A 19,159-nucleotide genomic window follows, 5' to 3' on the forward strand; every position below is an offset into this window, starting at 1 on the left:
CTCTTGACTTTCTGTTGCTTTTTCACACGACTGTCATAAAATTTCTATTGTGCTACGCCTCTGATACAGGATTAAACAGTCCCACGACAAGTGTACTATCAAGTTTTCTTTGAAGACAAGATTGCTTACAACTCAAGTACTCTGTACCTATTAGTATTAAAGATGCTGTGACAGATTCTCATCTGAGATTTCTTACTTAAATGTGTTTACTTATGTATATGCATCATCTTTAAGTTAACTTTGTCCCATGTCTCCAAAGATACTACCATATAACATTTGAGTAACGGAACAAAAACTGCGAATAACATTATAACCTACCGTTATAGCGCCGAAGCGCCGTAACAAATACGTAGGAAAAGGCCATGCACAGAATCGTGGTTTCGACCGGCTGGGGGGTATCTTCGTCCTTGGTTCCTATTTGAGCTAGGAACGTCGGGTGTAAAGACTTTCATTTAGACCAGATCAGCGACCATTTGCCTAGCAATTCGAACAACTGCCTACCTGTAGGTATGTTACATTTGTAACGTCCTTTATAAAATCGTAACGTTCTTTATAAAAATTAACTGATAGTTTGTCGATGAATATGAAATTCGTAATGTTTGTATTACGCAAATTTACTGCGTGACATGTTGTTGAGCAAATGGTCTGCTTAATCAGTTTCAAGATAAAGAAAAAAAAATTTTATCACTTAACTTGGTAATCAAATATGCAGTGCCCATAATGAAATCAATCCCTCTGAAATATGCCCAGTCTCGTGAGCCCCGAGTCCTACGTCCTTGCAAAATAAACTGACAAAATTCCCTGTGCAAATAAGCAATGAAATAAATTTTTCTCAGCTCTAGAGTCGTAACATATATAATCTTGGTATTCTGTTCTCTCCACAGTAGGCATCGAAAATATGCAATTTTGGCAGCCGAAGTGCAATGCGAGCCGTAAAATAATTTCATACAAATAATATCAGTAGATTAGCTGATAAATCAGTAACTTTGCAAATGTTCAGTGAAAACAATGGATTAGGCTCTGCGCTGCACAATGCTGCCCACATTGAAACTGATACAAACATTAATATTTTTCTGATTCTGACACATTAACATTTTTGTGATTCTGGTTGAAAAACGATTTCTTGTAAAGAGACATTCATTGGTTTTAAATAAACATGACATTGAAGAGGATGAGGTACTGATGAGGGGCTATGCTAAGACCGAATGCTTCATTTTGAAAACTGTATTCGAAATAAACTTCCACATTCACAAAATCTGATATGTAACATTTTACATTAACTTCAAAATCAGTGAACTTCTCAAATGTTCTTCCATTCTCAGTTACTGTCGTAATTAAAAACACTTGGATTGTTACGTGAGAAAAAGTCTGAAATCGTTTGACAAAATGGATTCCAAAATTTAACTTCTCTGTCTCAGGATTACAAAACACGCAGAATGTTAGAAATCGGATATACCTAATCAACCTCTACATTAAATCTTATGGAAAATACTTAGGTCCTGCATTCAAGGGTCGATATTGTAAAATTCAGCCAAATCCACATATCGCGTTGCTGCAAACTTAAAACTAAATATACACACTTTCATTACCTTACAAATTTGTTCTAGTTGCTTTCTCTTTGAGTTACAGAATAAATTCATTACTCTTCCATGATTTCAACGGATAATGGTCAGTGTTTGGTAACGATCACAATCACTTCAATTCTTGATAAACATGTAGCCTCACAAATTAATAATAAATACTTTACACTTTTATAGAAATAACTACGACTTAACTTTTACTGAATGTTTGTGAGCATAAACAATATCATTCATCATTTCATTTTATAAAAACTGTATTATGCTGCGTCCATAGACCAACAACTAATTCCTCACATCTAGCCACTAGCTTTAATTCTTACATCCTACCTATGGCACGGTACAATGGCAACTGGCACTGCGCTCTGCACGCTCCTACTTACAATCGGTTCTACAAGCTAGGCAACATCTTTGGTTCAGTAATGTCAAAGATATAATGTCTTCTACATATGACAGCCCTTTTGGGTCATATGTCATGAATTATATTACAAAACTGTGCTCCACATACAAGTGGGGCCCTATTCAGCAAGATGTGAACGACGAAATGGAGCTGGCGTCCATCCAAATTTTGTGAATCGACCAATTACTTTTCAGAAAGAAATTAATGCTCAGTTTGTGCACCATTTGCATATGCAGCGTTCGGATTTTAGGTGCCAAAGTCGCCGTCGTTCGGATTTTAACTGCAAATACATTCACCCGTCGGACTGGAATGAAACTGGTGGTTCATACGTAGTCCACCGGTGTATCGGACTTTGGTTTAAGATGAGTTTCAACAGTTTGAAAAAAATCTTGCTTTGTTAGGATTGTACGTGAAAGAAACACGAATTCTGTGTGTTTTCGTTACGCGTGCCACTTCTGTGTTTCACACTTGTGTGAATAGGTTCAAATTCTTTTAATATGGTAGACATATACATGTAATTAACGGACATACTTTTGTTTTGTGGATGCTTTATTCGTTGTCGTGATATAGCTGTCTAAAGTTGCAAGTGAAATATACATAAAAATCTTGTTTTACGTGAATCGCGTGCGCTGAGACGGTTGAAGTCATACAGATGATAATAAAAAGAAACTCACGTGAGTTTTTCTAGCATTTGATTCTTAATTTTTACTTTTTATTATTGTGTTCTTTAAATAAACAATGACAAGACAAGTAGACACAAATTTATGTTGCCTATAGAGGTGGATGCATCTGCTACAAGAAGTATAAGAAGGTGGGGGGAGGGGGGTGCACCTCTAATAGGAAATATTCCAGAGTGGAGTTGCATGCTTCCTAAACTTTACAACACGTTGTAACATATTGCAGGACATGACAAACGCCATGTTGGATGACACGAAGGCATGTATCATGTTATACCAAGTGACATCACATATTGCTATACCTTATTTGACATGATGTGTTATGTTACATGACATAAGTACAATAACTTGCAAGTAAAAAGTAGAATGTGTCAAAATGTTTGGAATCATAACTTTTTGAAGCTACCAGTAAGTGGAAAACTAGTTCTCTTATTTTACATCCGTAGCTGATTCCAGCAATGTTTGCATTTTTTGTGCTATTCTTTCTTCAGTCTGGTAAATATTCATCAAGTATCTTTTTTCCCGACAATATTTCTTTCGTGCATTTTCTGACATTTGGGAAATGTCTACGTAATAACTAACATTTATCTACAAAATTGAAAAATAAAGTTGTGCACGTGTATAGAAAGGTATAGAAAAACTTTTTGGTTCGATTAGTCTACTTCATATAAACATTTTTCCATTGACATTACTCCAATTGTAAAAGAAATTCGTAGCTACTACATGATAATCCTCAGAAACAATGCACAATCTCATGAGTGACAAGTGATACAACACAAGTAGCTATTTTGTTCACATCAAAACTTTTTTGTTTACGTTGTTATTCAATGTACAACATCCGTAAAACTTGAATAAAATATTCAATCATAATCCAAACCAATTTTGCCTGAAAGAACAGACACCATTTTCATCCAGTAGCCATAAACAATTAAGACACAGAGGAATAACAGACATTAGCTGCGAGTGGATATTGATTTAAATCAGTGGTAAAAGCTGAAAATTTGTACCAGGCCAGAATTCGAAACCGGTTTTTCTTTTTCCTAGACAGAGGCACTGACCACTGAGCCACCTGGACACAGTGGCCACTGCAACAATGCAGACTACCCTAGCACACATCCCGGCAGATCCAAATTCTCAACTTGTCCACACGCAACTAATGTAGCGCCCTTGCTACTGGCTGCAGTACGCCGATTCACGTAAGAGTTCAAGCCTTGTATGTATATCTGCTCTGAAGAGATCATTCCCCTTTATTTGAGCTATTTAGTGTGTGACCGAGCATGGATTTGGTGTAGCTTTTATTTGAGATCGTTAAATGATTTGTCGCAACATCGGACCTATAGGAATGGAACCATCCTTAAGGTTAAATTAACGTTACCGCTTGAAATGAAGAAAGTCATTAGATGACTGGACAGAAGTGCTGAGGGAACGGAATATTTTGGACCACCAAATGCTCGGTTAACCCTAGAACACTACAGGGGGAAAATGTTACATTACTACTAAACTGTGATAAATTGTACTATACCAAATTTTATTCAAAGGAAGTTGTAACCTCCCCCTCACTTATCGACCTCAATGACTGTGAAAAATTAAAGTGCGAGCACCTAATGGAAATTTGGGAAAAGCAATCGTCACCGAAGTTAATTTGTCGGTAAAGAGGGAGGAAAGGGTTACATCTAAATGAAAGGAAAAATGCAAATGAAATGGGTGGAAATTAATTTTGAGAGAAGGGTAAAATTAATAAAGAAAGTAAATGTGCGGTCGTTACGTTAACAATTAATTAGCGTCAATTAGATATTTGAGATTTGGGGAAAATTACGGTCGCCAATCCTATGGACAACTACTATAATAACTGAAAAAGAAAGGTTATTGCACATATAATTAGCACTAAAAGCGTGGCAACTGAAGGTTGACACATGTTGTGTGAAAACTGAATGTTTGTCAGAAGTAATAAATTTCTCTACACTCTGACTTAATTTAGCAGAAGAATTGATAAAACCTTAAAATTGAAAGTTAATTTAGTGACTTCATTAATAGTGAACTTTGTTTCTGAAGCACTACGAAATTTAATAAAATAAGGTTAGTCTTGGGCTACCTCAACAATCATTTCAAAAGCTACTTGAATCCACGCAATTTAGAAATAAGAGATTTAACTTTGAACTTGAATTAAATGATTCTGAATAATTAACAAAATAAAATGTAGTACGTACCGAGCTGGGCAGCAGTCACAGGTAAGCTAAAATATGGTAACAAAACCCGCGCTCTTAATTTGTGCTTGTGTAATCTAAATATTGTAGCCAGCTATGAATACTTTAACTGAATTTTGAAACTAAAGCAGTGAAATGGAATGATATTACTTTAATGCTGGCGTTTGAATTCCAGCGACACTCGGGTTCATTCCGGAAAAGGAAGGGACCCTGCTTGGTAATGCAATTGGGACAATGAACAACAAAGGTTCATGCTACGTTGCTGTAATTTTGAAACAGTTTGAAAAGCTGAGGTTTGCCATACAGTTCTAAAACTGTACGTGCTTCCATTGTTGGTTGATTGAAGATTTGAAGCCGTCGATCGAGGAGATGGCGACAGTCACTCATTGTCGGCTGTCGCTGTTGCAGAAGCTGGATGTTGGCGCGCCTTCTTCTCGACACGGTCACCAGGCGAAATGGGCTCTTGGTGTGCGCCAGCTAATGCTTCCCGTCCGCGACACCGTGTCAGAAACTATCATAGCAAGTCGAGCGCAATTACATGCTGCCAAACAGCGAAAGCGCGGCAACTCGTGGGAGCGTCACACAGCACACCTGTTCCACCGCCCTACTCCAGCCAGACTCCCCTCTGTCCGCGCTCCACGCGGCAGAGTTAACACTGCCAAAGATCCCAAACACTTTGGTTCTCCACACGACCTATCGATGTAATCGTTCGATAGCTTAGTTTTCCCTAGGCAAGACCCAGTGTAAAAATACAAATAGTATTTACAAAACAAACCAATTATACATTGACATATATATATATATATATATATATATATATATATATATATATATATATATACACAAATAGTAAAACAATAACAATATATAAAGACACAGAAATGTCATATCTTCAGGTAACAAAATTAGGAAAAAAATTATAGTACAATAGATGGAGATAGGAGGATACGCATTTTCGGCGTTACAAAATCATATTTTGTAGGGCATGCATGAAGTACAACTTTTAGATCTGAAATTGTATGTTACCTACCACACCTTACTGCAATTGCAATTTTTACCACCGTTTAATAATCTAGGGTTGATAGCTATTTATTCGCAGGCAAGCATTTTCGACCAAGCCACCATCTTCAAGTGACGGATTACTGCTAAATCAAGTTAAATTTGGAACTGGTACCATTTGCAGGGTCTGTCACTTACAGGTGGATCAGTGAAGATGGAAAACTATTTACCTTACACGTATCCAACCTCATAGGAATGTTATTCGACCGTTCCCTGCGGGATTTACGTTCTCTGTACTTTTAGCATGACCACTTACCGTCAGGTGCGGTACTGTTACGGTGACGTAGCGTCAGTATGTATTACAGTTGTAGACAGTCAAGGTGGGCCTTGAGGAGGTGGGTAGGACTTCAAATCGTTCAAATGGCTCTGAGCACTATGGGACTTAACATCTGAGGGCATCAGTCCCCTAGAACTTTGAACTACTTAAACCTAACTATCCTAAGGACATCACAAACATCCATGCCCGAGGCAGGACCCATACCTGCGACCGTAGCAGTCGCGTGGTTCCGGATTGAAGCGCCTAGAACCGCTCGGTCACAACGGCCGGCCCAGGGCTTTAGTCGTGAAACTGATTTATCAAAAGAACCACAATAGTGCTGTTGCTCTAAGTGACTAAAGAAGCACCGAAGGAGTGCGGAGAGGCCATCTTTCCATTCTGGGGTGGAAGAACCTGATACGGTAGTTTGATTCGGGAATTGCTTGTGGGAGAGGCCGATGGCCAATTGCGGTACAAATTGTTGAAGAAGCTACTGTTACCATGGTCGTAAATGCTAAACGCACCAGCTGTATCACAACAGCTGAACATTCCACTGGCCACCGTTACAAATGTGTTGCGAAGATTTGTGAAATTGTAACTGTAAAACTTCAGAGATATCGTCTATGCAGATGGTCGTCACATTAAGCAACGCTTCTAACCTAGAAAGTTAACATTCTACGCAATTATCAAATATTACCTTCTCACGTGAAAATGAAAAAGTATTTCTTTCAGTGGTTCATTCGCCATTTCTCCTTCGCATGTCTTTACAACTTTTTCCACGAAGATTCATTGCCCTACGACCACTCGTTTTTCATTCGTGGGCAGGGGGTGGGGGGGGGGTGGAGAACGATCTCAAGTAGCGAAAGTGTGTGCGAAATCTGCAACAACTGAAAATTATATTATATATTATAACAGCTTTTACTGATTCGAAGATGCCATCGTGAAACTATCAAATCGTTTTCCAATAAAAAGCACAGTTATGAGTCCATACTAGAAAGTCTGTTAGATAAGTACGGTAGGACAAATTGGGTCTTTTCTTATTTTGCTAAAAGTTTGGTCTGTATGGATCAAAGTGGGTCACTCTACGAAAGTCGGAACACATTACAATTTTTTCTCGTAGATCCACAAGAGGAACTAATTTCTGTGTCAGAAGAAACTCACAGGATATGCTAAACAAAAGGAAGATGCCCTATAAAGAGTTAATTACCTGTAATGCTCCAAGATGCTGTTGAATACGGCGTATGTATGAACTGCAGCCTTCTTTAGCCTCATCACACAATGCGGCTAGTAGGGTGGGAAACGATACAGTTACTTTTGACAGGCCAAGATCGATGATGGTTGCTGTTGTCATTCTTAGAGCTGTCACTACTCCAGCTGCTGCCGCTGCTGCAGTAGCGCTGGGGCCTGCTAGACGCAGTATTTTACTTTTTTAGTGAAACCATGTGAACAGCGTCAAGAGTACAGAAACGCCTGTTCTAGAATTACCTGATTTCAAAGAAATTTATGCTACGAACGCTCCGATATATCAGTGTAAAAAAGCTATTTAGAAGTGCTAATATATTTGCCACTCATATTTCTGATCTCTTTTTAAAGCTGTTAATATTCAACATTGACATAGGCACCAAAATTTGATAAATTAAATTTAAGGAAATTATTAAACTGGAATTACCTGACATATTGCTGTAGGAGTCACTAGATAATCGTTTGATTGTTTACGTTGCCAGAGAAAAATATATAAATGTTTTGGAAAGGTCATTTAATTCAGTTAAACAATGAAAGTCCTGTACAAATTCACTCATTGCCTTGAACTGATACTTGACAAGTTCCAAAAGTAAACACCGTATCCAGTCAGACGAGTAAAATGCAAAAAATCAAATTCAAATTTGTAGCTCTGCACTCTTGATTTCACATAACATGTCAGAACATTATATTTTTGTGTAAATAACTTTGGCTGCTCCTGGGTCAAGTGCTCCACAGTGTACATAACATTGAATGGACGCCAACTCCTGAACTGCCGCCACTCAATGAGATTTAGGTTCCTTCATTTGTTTTGTAATGCCTAACGCTAAAACGCAGTAACTGATTACTTTGGACTATGTCATCGGCGTACCTAAATGGTGGTATGCTTCTCAAATGAACCTCAATGTTGGAATAAATTGTTTCAGCATAAGCTATTATATAAGCTTCCTAACATCGTGTTTTAGATACTTAAATTAGAGTTCATGTTGCATCTACACAAGCAGTTGTTTATTGACAGTAGTAATTTATTAACACCAAGAAACAAGATACCTTCTCGAGACTTCTCAATTAAGTACTGAAAATATTTTGAAGTGTTCAAAAAAATGGCTCCGAGCACTATGGGACTTAACATCTGAGGTCGTAAGTCCCCTAGAACGTAGAACTACTTAAAACTAACTAACCTAAGGACATCAAACACGTCCATGCCCGAGGTAGGATTCGAACCTGCCACCGTAGCGGTAGAGCGGTTCCAGACTGAAGCGCCTAGAACCGCTCGGCCACACCAGCCGGCTTTTGAAGTGTATGGTGGCCTTCTCGCTATGAAGAGATAATCTTTGAACGTTATTTTGTTTAGAAAATCGGAGTGTCGGACTAAGAAAAGTGCCTAATCTGACATTAAAATGACGATGAGTGAGAAACAAACAGATAAAAGTTGATTTTCCAGACAGAGAGAAGGTAACTTATGTACAATTTTTGACCAGAAGCCTAAGGTACTGTTCAACATCTAAATCCAGAAGATATTTCTATATGCGCATAAAATGGCTTCTTTCCCCACAGAAAACCAAAGTTCAGTCTCAGCTGTGTCTGTTGAGTGGTGCTGACTGTAGTGAGTTTCCAATGTAATGTCAAGTTTTTTCTGTGTAAAGAAAACAAAAGAGAGACTTCGAAAGTCGGTTCTCGCACATAGCGTACTTCTTTTAATTAACACCAAACTACCAAGGACAGTTTCATTCAGCTTCTTCACATTCCAGTACTTCATGAGATGCTGTGGAATGCTTTAGGTTCTAAACCAGAGAATATATGCCAGGAATTTTATACCTCTGCCTCTTCTTCTAGGAAATTATGATCACTATTTAATTCCTTTTCGGCGGTTGGAGTGTTCACTTAATAACAGAGCTCACATTTCTTGATCGTATTCCTTATAACACTGATCACTTGTCGAAACCATCACCACCATGTTTAGAGTCTCCATTCTGAGTATGTATGCACATTCTGCATGATTCACTCATTTCGTCTCTCCCTTAGCAACCAGCTGTGTTAGATTCAAGTCAAGGCTTTAAGATGACCACATGAATTGCACCTTTACTCAAATCCCAGCCTCTGCAGAATCTTTACTGTTCACAGTAACAATGCACAACAACGATACTGTACTTCAGAAAGGTAAAACTTACTTCAACCACTGGGTTTCGTACTGACGACCTCGGAGGCGAGTGCCGACTACTACAGTGGCATACTATGACGATCTCGGCTACGGACCCGGTTGTTTACCAAATTTTTGGCATACCTACACATATGCTTATACTCAAGACTCATTTTTGACTCACAAGGCATGGGAAGTTAGACCTAGTGTAAAACGGAGGCTACAAGTGTCTGTCAGTCGAAGTCAGCATCCACAGAAGCGAAAGATAACCATTTTTTCTTCTCTATTTGATATAAGAAATGCTATGCGATTATTGTAATAAAATGCAGACCTTAGTTCACACGATCAGCTTTGTGAGTGATGACAAGTAGATTGGTGTATGCAGACACTTCAATGAAGGTAAAGAAACTTATTACACGGTATGACTCGACGTTGTCGTTATTATTATGTTAGTTCTGTTACAAGTGCGAATTTCAAGTGGTACATTGACATATATCTCCTTTTAGGTATCTAAGTTATTAAGAGAGGAAATGACCAATCTAGCTGATTTTTGATGTTAACAAAATTCTAGTAAAACAGGCAGAGGCTAAGTTTCCTTTAATTTACGTCTATGGCCACAAACTTTTTGTTAACACATTACCGGTTTCGTTGTTTAATGACCATGATCAAATCTGTTTCATAAAAACTAAGTCGTAACCTTACTGCGGCCATAGTGGCTGTTTTTATGAAACAGATCTGATCATGGTGATTAAAGACCGAAACCGGTAATCTGTTAACAAAACGTTTGTGACCATAGACGTAAATTAAAGAAAACTTATTACATATACGGGTCACTGTTATTTCGCGATGATGTCGCAGCATGTGAAAACACGGAGAGGCGTCTGTCAGAATGCCCTGCCGTCAGAAGGCAACGCATTGAACTGCAGCAGCATGATGGTGTGTGTGACGACTGTGGCCACAAACCACGCCAGCAGCCTGCCGTCCACGTTGAAGAGGCAGCAAGCGCTGAAGGACACAGGGCGGTGACGCACCTGCTGCGACAGCTGGCGCAGCTGCTGGGACAGCTCCTCCTGGCCATCCCCTGTGGAAAGCAATAGTAAATGCTACTCCCGTTCCAGTTATCAACATTTACCTGAACGGCGTAATAAAGAATGATTAGAGTTTAACGTTTTGTCGCCGTCGAGATAATTAGAGACTGAGCATCAACTTGTGTTGTTGAATAAAATTGCCTGTACCCTACTCAAGAAGCCATCTTGGCACTTATCTTAAGCGATACAACTAGACCATCTTGACTAAGTGCGACTGGATGTTGATGGCATTTTACTTTGCCTAAGTGCTTCACATTCACAGTTCAAAAAAGTGGTTCAAATGGCTCTGAGCACTATGGGATTTAACAGCTGTGGTCATCAGTCCCCTATAACTTAGAACTACTTAAACCTAACTAACCTAAGGACATCACACACATCCATGCCCAAGGTGGGATTCAAACCTGCGACCGTAGCAGTCTCGCGGTTCCAAACCGAAGCGCCTAAAACCGCTCGGCCACTCCGGCATTCACAGTTCATATGAGATAGGTTTGGTGATTACGCAGGCTGATCGAGTTGATGTACACGTTGTGTAGTCTACTATCGCTTGCTTACTGGAACAACATATCTCTCATTTTATGACATCAAGAGATTTCTATGGTTGGTGTTACTGATTTAAACCGCACTGGATAACATCGGAAGTTCACTGAGGCGTTTTGCGGATGGTGCTGTAGTATATCGATAGGTTGTAACAGCGGAAAATTGTACTGAAATGCAGGAGGATCTGTAACGAATTGACACATGGTGCAGGGAATGGCAATTGAATCTCAATGTAGACAATTGTAATGTGCTGCGAATACATAGAAATAAAGATCCTTTTGTCATTTAGCTACAGTATAGCAGGTCAGCAACTGGAAGCAATTAATTCCATATATTATCTGGGAGTACGCATTAGGAGTGATTTAAAATGGAATGACCATATAAAGTTGATCGTCGGTAAAGAAGATGCCAGACTGAGATTCACTGGAAGAATCCTAAGGAAATGCAATCCGAAAACAAAGGAAGTGGGTTACAGTACACTTGTTCGCCCACTGCTTGAATACTGCTCACCGGTGTGGGATCCGTACCAGATAGGGTTGATAGAAGAGACATAGAACATCCAGCGGAGAGCAGCGCGCTACGTTACAAGATCATTTAGTAATCGTGAAAGCATTACGGAGATGATAGATAAACATCAGTGGAAGACTCTGCAGGAGAGACGCTCAGTAGCTCGGTACGGGCTTTTGTTGAAGTTTCTAGAACGTACCCTCACCGAGCAGTCAAGCAGTATATTGCTCCCTCCTACGTATATGTCGCGAAGAGACAATGAGGATAAAATCAGAGAGATTAGAGCCCACACTGAGGCATACCGACACTCTTTCTTTCCATGAACAAAACGAGACTGGAATAGAAGGGAGAACCGATAAAGTTACTCAAAGTACCCTCCGCCACACACCGTCAGGTGGCTTGCGGAGTATGGTTGTAAATGTAGATGTGGATTGCTCATTGTCTCTCTTATAAATGCTTGTAGTTAGAACTTACATAGGTAATTTGCTCATGCTGAAACCATACTATATTCCATTAGTTTCTCCAGTGGCTGTTTTGCTACACTATGGGTAAAATTCTGAATGGTGTATCGTGTAAGCGAAGAAATGGCGAGAGGCAACGTAGCTCATGGCCCAGACTGGGAAACACAGGACGTACACTGAGGGAGAGTGGGATTCTAACACCACAGACCCCTCAACAGTTTCTGAAAGCTTCTCTAAATTGCGTTAAGGCAAATCACGAATGGTTCACATGTAGAGGCCATTCATTCAAGAGCCGACTGGTTGTCCTGATTTGTTGAGATCTTGTTATCTTCGAGACACTTGACTCTGTCTTCCTGCCCTTCAAATCCGAGGTGCACAAGTCAACCAATGGTGATCCTTAAAGAATCTATTCATCCCAAATCGTTTGTACTTTGTGCATGAAAGGAGAGATCACAGTTTCAGCAAAAACACGTTTTCTTGCTAAGTACGTTTTCTTTATTCCATTAACACATTTAGGAGTATCAGTCACTGTGTCTAGTGTCCTCGATTAGTGTCCAGTACTAATTTGGTGCATCCAATGAGAGTGCTTTTGCAATACACATGTTCACTGTACTTCCTGCTTTTTTAGCATAAAGTGCTATTGTGGTCTCGTGGGCTCTTTATGATTGAACCATGCACCCATTTACGATCTCCTAGTCTTGACCCATGCAGATCTGCTGGGAGTTTAGACGTGATTACCAATACGAAACAATGTATAATCAGAGATTATGTTTGGAAATCTGACCTAGAAAATATTCTAGAAGCATAATTATTGTATAATCTGCACGTTTGCATTGTTCCCCTCGTGGTTGCATGAAGACAAAATTACGATAATTATGTAATGATAAGATCTCCATAGTAGTGTCGAAAATGCACAGGTGTGGATCACAAATCTGACAGATTAGTAGATTACCTGAGTTTAGTTCAAAACCAGAGGCCCAGACCACGTGCTCTTTCTATCTGAAGAACAAAGTACCATAAGCATAATCGTTTTCTCTTCTGGAGGGGCGTGAGGCAGTGAAACACGATTCGTCAGAGATAAGTTGTAATTAGTTCTTTCTCTCTTTAGTAGTTGACAGATTAACGAAAATGTAAGGAATGGTTGATTAACTGAACATATTACAGAAAATGCGAGTGAATAACGATTAGATAGTAATATGCACTACTGAACGGAATAGAATGAATAAAGCGAATCAGTTTTCAATGTGAAAATTACAACTCCATTACACGCCTGGGAATAGTTCTCAAATTATACTACCCAAAATGCTAACTTTTCTTGCCTGCAAGGACCAGAGGTCACAACACAACTAGTAACTTGTCTCGCTTTAAAGAACATAGTGTGCAATAGCGGCTCTGATCTAGTTTAACAAATACATATTAACAATACATATTAGCCAAGCTTCAGTTCGTGCAGAATGTGGGTGACGACAAAAGGATGTGAAATAAAAAAAAAAAACTATTTTTACTTTTACATTATTCTTCCAGAAATGTAAAAATTCCACGTTCTATAACTGAAACAATAAAATAACTAGCAGTGGTAGAAAGATGCCAGAAAGGGAGCCAAGAAAAGTGTCAAATGCCCACACTGACACTTCTCCTTAACATATGAAAATTGTTTAGTAATGGATAAAAAGTATCTCCTTGTGACGGTTTAAAGTCTTTGTAGTGGAACACAGGAATCAAGTAACATTATAATCTAGCTTGGTGGTTTTACGATAAAAGAACGAGTTCTTCAGTTCGCATGATGTAAGTTGTTGATTAGTTTCGTGGTTCCACGTTAACTAAGACAATTTTAAAGTAGCTGTTTTCTTATCGTTTATCGTCCATCATTGACGTTAACATCTTTTACAGAAAACCCATGAAGTAATTATCAGCCTATTCAGGTCATGGATAACACAAACTTTAGGAGTTGTGAGCATCGTAAGATTGGCAAGAATGTTTTATCATAAGCACGGAAGTTCTCTACGTCCTTATTCCTTTTTCAATCGCTTATAGTATATAATCATCATTTGTTGTATCTGAACCATTGCTGAGTCATTCACAAGAATATCCTTTGTCCTAGTGCTAGGTAGACATTTACTGAAGTGCACGGCAATTGTTCATAATTTTCTTCAACAAGAGAATTTACAGGCTTGATGTGCTTATCGCTCAATGGTCGTTTACTGTAATGGTAACATATTTCGTGTTTCGAGGTAGCCTGCAACCAAGTGCCAGAATGGTCGGTTTCAAACCGCAGGAGCTCCCCCATTCTTTATTATGACTTCGTAGTTGTCTGGCCACGTGGAAATAAAAGAACGGCTAGTATATATTATGAGAGATATCTGATTTTTAGGTATGAATATATTCAGATTGCTAAAGCTGCAATGCTACTGAAAATTTTTTAGTGGTATTGCTAGATTCAATTTAAGCACAGACACATAAACGAGTATATTTCACTACCACAAACCTGTATCGTTCCAGACTACTAGTTCTTCGGCGAGTGCCGCTGTTTCCTTTGCCTCTGCTGATGTTGACTGACTTGCTACAGTTAAAACTGTCATCTGTATAAATAACAGAGCAACGAAGATTATGGAAACTGCCATTGTTATCAGTGATCTATAAAATGAATCCACGAAGATGCTGATGATAAAAAACATAATCTGAGTAGTCAACAAGAGAGTCTGCACTACATACATTAAAAGTCTTAGACTGTACATGTCGTTAAGAGACACTGCGAGTTTAGATAGAGTCATATGGAGAACTCTAAACTCCATCACTCGTTTTATTGTCACCGGCCGTGTGGAATACGACTGTTTCCGCGCTGTTATACAAATGATTGTCTGTCCACCACGAACAGATCTTACTCCACCGGGTGTCTGTTTGGGAAAGAAACCCAATTCAGTGAGTAACGCCCCGTTAAGCCACCTGAACCTCTGACCGAGAAGGAGACAAGCTGTGGCAAACTGTAGTAATATCAGTGACATTATGAAGTTATGCACTATCATAAGGGCAAAGAAAGGTGCTGCTTTAACTGCACAAAAAAAACTACAGATGCCAACAAAATGCACGCTTATTAGAGACACGCTCACAGCTAAGAAATATTCTATTCTCTCGTTGCCTCGCATTCTGTCTCTTTCCAGCTGATCGTCTGCTCGTTGAATTTCCATAATGAGTTCCATGAAACTGGGGCATCGTCGCGGTGGACAAGTAAGAATGCATGTGGTCGTGCTTGCAGTGCACAGCAAGCGGATAAGTATTCCTGTCAGAGCCCAGTAGGTCGACGTATGCGTTCTCAAGTCATAAAGCACATGCTTCGAGCCAGCGAAACCGAGGTAAATCATAGTCATTACGAGTGCAGTCTTGTAGGCGCGAGCGCACGCGATCACCAGTGGCCGGCTGGGTTTGCACAGCGGCACCCCACCTAGTGCGGACAGCAGGGACAGAGGCCTCAGAAAGTGTTCCAGGTCTGTGCGGCCTCTACTCCGGAAAAGAGGAGCCATCACTGCTCGCAACTGGCGCTGTACTGAAGCTTCGCAGACAAGCAGTAAAGTGTCCTGTCATTAGTTACTCACGACGCCATTTTGCTGGGAAATAATTAACAGTTAACAGGTATCTCCGAAGGAGTGCATCAACACGTGTCAGCGAAGTTTTCATTCGCTAATAGACACAGCCGTATCGTGTTTGCGGCGTGATGATTGAATTGCCTTGTTTGAATTTGATAGTCGCTTGCAGAATTTGCGATGAGATAGGGAAGTGTCACTTGATTAAATACCCATCGACATGTGGCAGTGTATGACGACCGAAATTCAGCTCACTTTGTAGCAAGTGAATTTGTGTAATGCTTTTACAAAATTAAGTACTTCCACTAATTGAGAGGGGAACAGCGAAACGCTGATGGAACACAAGATATATTAGAGGAAATCGCTTTGCGCTGCAACGCTGGCTGAACCAATCGACTGAGCTCGGGCAGCGAGAGCAGTTATGTTGGCGACCAGCACAGTGTTTCAAACTCTCAAGTAGCTGCATCCTCCTCAGAAAGCAACGTGTAACGAAGTGCAGATCAGCAGAATCCTCAGGTTGTTTTAAGCAGCTCAGGCAGTTCACTCTCGTCAACAAAAAATAATAAAAAGGATGTAATGGGTGACTATGTCTCAGCTAGTAGGAGACCGTTACAGCTACTGATTTTCAGGTAAAGCATATTATGTACGAGGATATAAAATGCTAGGAAATTTAAAAAAAATCGGACAGGTCAACTCTCTCTTCGTTCTATAGGTGAAATATTGTGGATGAACTGGGTGCTTAAATAACTGACAGAATATCTCATAATATTTTAATATCAGCAACAGCTAAATTTCATTTTATTTTGATACTATTGTACACTTTAGACTTTAGGCATTTAACAAGCATCCTCTTAACTAATTGCTGTAGCAGAACATTACATCTTAACTAATTCACCTTTATTAGTTCATAGCAGTAGTTTAAGAAGAATATAAGTTACATTAAGTGTAATTACGTACTGGATACATTTATTTGCTCTGTGAACATGAAACATCTCCTATGGCCAAAATTGACAATGAAGTGGAAGGTGTTGCTACAAATAACTTGTTCTGGCCATAAATCGCATCTTTAGAGAGATGAAACACACTTGTCAAAAGTATTCTGTGTTTATCTAATACTGCGTTTGTTGGGCCAGGAGCAGCCGCTATCTTAGTTGCATTTTAGCTACACCAGTGTTTAAAATACCATATACAACAGAGTAATAAAATATGGAATCATTTTTCTTCTGCATATGACAACAACAACAACATGACAACTGTAGGATTTAAGTGTACCGACTAGGCGGAGGGACTTTCATTTGGCCACTTTTTTTTCCGTGCGATGAAGCTCATTATACTGCAGCACACGAAATATTAGTCCACTTTGTTATATAAATGAATATAAAATTTGCTCAAATTCGACAAACCTTGTTGCCACAATTTAGTACAGGAAAATTTACAACGGCCATGGACTAGCAAAACATAAGTTGATGCACTAACAAACTGCTCTTTCGCAGTACAATGTCCTACTCCATCAGATGAGGTCACGAAATAGCCAGAGCACTTGCTGGCTTAGCACTACATTGACCTCAGTGAGAAAGCGCTGCAGAGCTGATAGGGGAGGCAAGGTCTTCAAGGGGCGCCTCCCACACGTCGTTACGGATTTCTGCTGGCCCTCGCTAATGTCTGTGGTATCGATTCGCGTCACCATCTTTGGTGTGGCAACGATATCTCTATAGGACACCACATAAGGTCTTTCACAATAATCTTCACGTTTTTTAAAAAGGATACATGCAAATAACGTCCTAACTTTGAAGAAGAAGTTATATTGGTTAGGGACTCACGCCAACAGAGGAAGAGCAATTTCACTGTATTTCCATGCTTAGATTCAATCACTGAAAAATAACAAGCTCCTTGATCAACAAAATATCATGGAATGTTTCTAAACCATTTACTTAACAATGATCGATGGAATATATACTATGTGAAGCAAAGTTGCATCCAGAACCATGGATTTACAGAACCCGTTGCTGAAACGTAGCCGTTCAACTCGCTTATTTTATTCCGGAAGGACACTAAAAGTTGTGGTACGGCAGCCATATAAAAGGCGAGCGTCAACTCGTGGCGACAGCGCCTGATAGTGTATGGGGACAGGAGCACGACGTCCGTCTCTGAACACATACTGCAATGCTAATGTGTGGCATAGAATTAGGCAAATGGGTCGCAATAAATTACTAACATGGAAGCCTCTCATACACACCTCAAGGAAAGAACAAGAAATAGGACGCATTGGATTCAACCGAACAACAGGAGAAGAGACAATTTTGTGGCATTTTTAAAACTTGTTGAGGACTTGTGAAATGATGCTGATAAATTTACGATGAATGTGCAAATTTTTTACGATCTATACGTAAGAATAGAAGATTCAGTCCAACGCCAACACGTCTTTCAAAGAATATATCCAATGTATACACATGTTCGCAGAGACAATCAAATGACTGAAAATATTACACCTTTTATATTTTATTGTGATTTTCATAACTCTTTCTAATTACTTTAATATTGCTTCGCAGAAGGTGAACTTCCTAACCAATAGCGCTTGTAAACAACATTTATTGTCAATTCCCACTTCCGGTAAACATAATTATCATCTTCAGATCTGCGAAAGCGTTCATACAATTTGAAATTATACTGAGGTAAAATCAAGTATAATAGCAGATGCATTTACTAGCACGAATCATAAAATGAAAGTATTCCACAATGTCCTTAAAGGCAACAAATTAGATATTTTAGAGAACTTACGGATATACTGTCACAAGAAACGGTATAAAGAAATGGACTTAATAACCAGATAGAATACATTGGCTATAATTTTTTCAAAATATTTCATGATGTCCTATGAATTACTTTCCGTAGCGAAATGCCCCTATCTCCCTTTTTCACATATAATTAAATATAGTTATCTTGTCAACCAATGTTTCACTGAGCCCATACACAGACTGTGTGCTACGATATCGTGCATTAACAGTTGGTGGTTTATTATTCTATGTGTCACTTAGGTGCAAGTAATTATCAGGATCTGTATGTACCGGGCTACAGTGAAATGCCAAATACAGATTCAAAATACACTTTTAAATTCAAGGAGTTCAGAAGCTGTATGAAGCACTGAACTAGCAGTTGTAAACCTTGAGCTACATATCAGGTCGTATTTCCTACACATTTTATTTCACATATTTATATCAAACGTCGATGATAAGCAGTTGAAGATCGTGGCATCGACCGCACTTACTTATCAACATTAGCCATGAGACAGATTTTACGTTACTCCTACGTAACCTTAGATTTTTGTCCACCCATATTTCATTCCATAGGTTACTTCACTGCATCCTTATATTAGCAATCTCATATGATTAACTGGCTCGAGGGCAATATTATGGGAATAGAAGGGGACGTAGGTGAA

This window comes from Schistocerca nitens, chromosome 2 (genome assembly GCF_023898315.1).
Source record: "Schistocerca nitens isolate TAMUIC-IGC-003100 chromosome 2, iqSchNite1.1, whole genome shotgun sequence".
Lineage (NCBI taxonomy): Eukaryota > Metazoa > Arthropoda > Insecta > Orthoptera > Acrididae > Schistocerca > Schistocerca nitens.